At 35.1% G+C, this 5,037-nt stretch overlaps 1 non-coding gene across 1 annotated transcript; it reads right to left on the reverse strand.

The window, feature by feature from the left end:
• Positions 1-3,165: 3,165 nt before the first annotated feature.
• On the reverse strand, positions 3,166-3,273 carry LOC127742651 (small nucleolar RNA R71). Its single transcript, XR_008004004.1, has one exon. It is a non-coding gene; the product is annotated as a small nucleolar RNA R71 (small nucleolar RNA).
• Positions 3,274-5,037: the final 1,764 nt, after the last annotated feature.

The following is a 5,037-nucleotide window of genomic DNA, read 5'->3' on the forward strand; positions in this document are numbered from 1 at the left end:
CACTTCCGTTCTACCTTAGACCGAACGCATATCTCTTGGATTCCTTAATCAGAATCTTCGTGGTATAAGCTAGAATTGTTGGTGGCATTCATGAGAATCTGGAAAGTCTAAACCTTGTCTATGGTATTTCGAGTAGGATTCAGGGATTGAATGGCTGTGACGAGCTTCAAACTCGCAATTGTTGGGCGTGATGACAAACACAAAAGAATCAATGGATTCTATTCTGACATGATCGAGAACCGACAGATGATTAGCCGTGCTGTGATAAGAGCATTTGGACCTTTTTCACTGAGAGGATGGGATGTAGTCATTGACAATGGTGATGCCCTACATACAGCTTGCCATGGAAAGGAGTAAGAAGGATTGAAGGAAGGCAGTAGGAAAGCAGAGATCTAACAGGGACAAAGTATCTCCATACATTTGTCTGAAATTCTCACCAATGATTTACATAAGTATTTCTATCCTTATTTTATGTTTTATTTATTATTATTCAAAAACTCCATAACCATTTATTATCCGCGTAACTGAGATTTACAAGATGACCATAGCTTGCTTCATACCAACAATCTCCGTGGGATCGACCCTTACTCACGTAAGGTTTATTACTTGGACGACCCAGTGCACTTGCTGGTTAGTTGTGCGAAGTTGTGAAGAAAGTGCTGAGTTATAAACGTGCATACCAAGTTGAGCGCCATTGTTAGAGATCAAAATTTCATTCACCAACTTTTTGGCGCCATTGCTGGGGAGAGAACGAACATGAATGCCATGATCAGAAATCACAATTTTGCCTATCAAGTTTTTGGCGCCGTTGCCGGGGATTGTTCGAGTTTGGACAACTAACGGTTCATCTTGTTGCTCAGATTAGGTAATTTTCTTTTCTAAAATTTAAAAAAATCTTTCAAAAAAAATTAAAATAAAATAAAATAATTTTTTCTTTTGTTTTCGAAAATTATTCTAAATTTTTAAGAATGAATTCTAGAGTTTCATGGTAACATGTTGAAGCCTGGCTGGCTGTAAAGCCATATCCAAATTCTTTTGGGTTGAGGCTTCCACTTGTCAACATAAAAGGCATGTATATGGAGTTGGATGAAGTATCAGCTGTTGCATGCCTGATTTATATCCTAAAGCTGGCTGGCCATTAAGCCATGTCCAACCCTTGGATTGGAGCTTTAGGCTAATATTGAAAGATTCCTAGAATTCTTATTAAAAATTTTGAATTTCTTATTTTCTTTTTCCTATAAAATTTCAAAAAATATATACAAAAATTATAAAATCGAAAAAAATAAAAAATATTTTTGTGTTTCTTGTTTGAGTCTAGTGTCAAATTTTAAGTTTGGTGTCAATTGCATGTTTTTAAAAAAATTATGCATTTTTTGAAATTTTTATGCATGATGTTCTTCATGATCTTCAAGTTGTTCTTGGTGAGTCTTCTTGTTTGATCTTGATGTTTTCTTGTTTTGTATCTTTTGTTGTTTTTTTTATATGCATTTTTGCATTCATAGTGTCTAAGCATTAAAGATTTCTAAGTTTGGTGTCTTGCATGTTTTCTTTGCATAAAATTTTTTTTCAAAAATATGTTCTTGATGTTCATCATGATCTTCAAAGTGTTTTTGGTGTTCATCTTGACATTCATAGTGTTCTTGCATGCATTCTTTGTTCTAATCCAAAAAGAAAAGAGAAAAACATAAAAATCATGTTTTAATTTTTCTCTCTCATCATCAAAATTTAAAAATAAAAAATATCTTTTCCTTATTTCTCTCAAAATTTCGAAAATTTGAGTTAACTTAGTCAAAAAATTTTTAAAACTTAGCTATTTCCTATAAGTCAAGTCAAATTTTCAATTTAAAAAAAAATCTTATCTTTTCAAAATTTTTTCGAAAATCAAATCTTTTTCATTTTTTCGAAAATTTATAATTTGATTTTCAAAATCTTTTTCTTAATTTTATTTCATAATTTTCGAAACTTTACTAACAATTAATGTGATTGATTTAAAAATTTGAAGTTTGTTACTTTCTTGTTAAGAAAGGTTCAATCTTTAAATTCTAGAATCATATCTTCTAGTTTCTTGTTAGTCAAGTACTCAATTTTAATTTTAAAAATAAAATCTTTTTCAAAAATATCTTTTTAATCATATCTTTTCAATCATATCTTTTTCAAATCATATTTTTTTTTTCAAAATATCTTTTCTAACTTCTTATCATTTCAAAATTGATTTTCAAATTATTTTTTCCTAACTAATTGACTTTTTGTTTGTTTCTTATCTTTTTCAAAACCACCTAACTACTTTTCCCTCTCTAATTTTCGAAAACTTCACCCTCTTTTTCAAAATTCTTTTGATTAACTAATTGTTTTAAATTTTAATTTTTAATTTTAATTCTTCTTTTAATTTTCGAAAATTACTAACCCTTTTTCAAAATTAATTTTCAAATTCTCTCCCTCTCATCTCCTTCTATTTATTTATTTATTTACTAACACTTCTCTTACTCTCAAAGAATCTGAACCTATCTTCACCCTTGTGCTTGGATGCTTACCTTTTCCTTCTTCTATTCCCTTTTTCTTCTACTAACATAAAGGAATCTCTCTACTGTGGTAAAGAGGATCCCTATTATTATTTTTTGTCCCCTTTTTTTTCGTATGAGCAGGAGCAAGGACAAGAATATTCTTGTTGAAGCAGATCCTGAATCTGAAAGGACTCTGAAGAGGAAACTAAGAGAAGCTAAATTACAACAATCCAGAGACAACCTTACAAAAATTTTCGAAAAGGAAGAGGAGATGGCAGCCAAAAATAATAATGCAAGGAGGATGCTTGGTGACTATACTACACCTACTTCCAAATTTGATGGAAGAAGCATCTCAATCCCTGTCATTGGAGCAAATAATTTTGAGCTGAAACCTCAACTAGTTGCTCTACTGCAACAGAACTGCAAGTTCCATGGACTTCTATCAGAAGATCCTTACCAGTTTTTAACTGAGTTCTTGCAGATCTGTGAGACTGTTAAGACTAATAGAGTAGATCCTGAAGTCTACAAGCTCATGCTTTTCCCCTTTGCTGTAAGAGATAGAGCTAGAATATGGTTGGATTCACAACCTAAAGATAGCTTGGACTCATGGGATAAGCTGGTCGCGGCCTTCTTGGCTAAGTTCTTTCCTCCTCAAAAGCTGAGCAAGCTTAGAGTAGATGTTCAGACCTTTAAACAAAAAGATGGTGAATCTTTCTATGAAGCTTGGGAAAGATACAAGAAGATGACCAAAAGGTGTCCTTCTGACATGCTTTCTGAATGGACCATTTTGGATATATTCTATTATGGTCTATCTGAATTCTCTAAGATGTCACTGGACCATTCTGCAGGTGGATCCATTCACCTAAAGAACTCATTGACATGGTTGCAAATAACCAGTTCATGTACACTTCTGAGAGAAATTCTGTGAATAATGGGATGCCTCAAAAGAAGAGAGTTCTTGAAATTGATGCTCTGAATGCCATATTGGCTCAGAACAAAATGTTGACTCAACAAGTCAACATGATTTCTCAAAGTCTGAATGGATGGCAAAATGCATCCAACAGTACTAAAGAGGCATCTTCTAAAGAAGAAGATTATAATCCTGAGAACCCTGCAATAGCAGAGGTAAATTACATGGGTGAACCTTATGGAAACACCTATAATTCATCATGGAGAAATCATCCAAATTTCTCATGGAAGGATCAACAAAAGCCTCAACAAGGCTTTAATAATGGTGGAAGAAATAGGCTCAACAATAGCAAGCCTTATCCATCATCTTCTCAGCAATAGACAGAGAATTTTGAGCAGAGCACCTCTAATTTTGCAAACTTAGTCTCTTTTCTGTCTAAGGTCGCTTTAAGTTTCATGAGTGAAACAAGGTCCCCCGTCAGAAATTTGGAGGCACAAGTGGGCCAGCTGAGTAAGAAAGTCACTGAAACTCCTCCTAGTACTCTCCCAAGCAATACTGAAGAGAATCCAAAAAGAGAGTGCAAGGCCATTGACATAATTAACATGGCCGAAACTAGGGAGGAAGGGGAGGACGTGAATCTGATGAGCGGATAATTTATACGCTTTTTGGCATTGTTTTTAGGTGGTTTTTAGTATGATCTAGTTACTTTTAGGGATGTTTTCATTAGTTTTTATGCTAAATTTACATTTCTGGACTTTACTATGAGTTTGTGAGTTTTTCTATGATTTCAGGTAATTTCTGGCTGAAATTGAGGGACTTGAGCAAAACTCTGAGAAGGAGGCTGACAAAGGACTGCTGATGCTGTTGGAATCTGACCTCCATGCACTCGAAATATATTTTCTGGAGCTACAGAACTCCAAATGGCGCGCTCTCAATGGCGTTGGAAAGTAGACATCCAGAGCTTTCCAGCAATATATAATAGTCCATACTTTATTCGGGAATTGACGATGTAAACTGGCGCTCAACGCCAGTTCCATGTTGCTGTCTGGAGTAAAACGCCAGAAACACGTCATGACTCGGAGTTGAACGCCCAAAGCACGTCACGACTCGGAGTTACAACTTGGCGTTCAACTCCAAGAGAAGCCTCAGCTCGTGGATAGATCAAGCTCAGCCCAAACATACACCAAGTGGGCCCCGGAAGTGGATTTATGCATCAATTACTTACTCTTGTAAACCCTAGTAGCTAGTTTATTATAAATAGGACCTTTTACTAGTGTATTAGACATCTTGGGACGATTAGTTCTCAGATCATGGGGGCTGGCCATTCGGCCATGCCTGGACCTCTCACTTATGTATTTTCAACGGTGGAGTTTCTACATACCATAGATTAAGGGTGTGGAGCTCTGCTGTACTTCGAGTTTCAATACAATTACTACTATTTTCTATTCAATTCTCGTTATTCCTATTCTAAGATATAGTGCTTCACTTCAACTTGATGAATGTGATGATCCGTGACACTCATCATCATTCTCACCTATGAACGCACGTGACTGACAACCACTTCCATTCTACCTTAGGCCGGGCGCATATCTCTTAGATTCCCCAACAGAATCTTCGTGGTATAAG

The sequence above is a fragment of the Arachis duranensis genome, chromosome 1 (assembly GCF_000817695.3).
Source record: "Arachis duranensis cultivar V14167 chromosome 1, aradu.V14167.gnm2.J7QH, whole genome shotgun sequence".
Classification (NCBI taxonomy): domain Eukaryota; kingdom Viridiplantae; phylum Streptophyta; class Magnoliopsida; order Fabales; family Fabaceae; genus Arachis; species Arachis duranensis.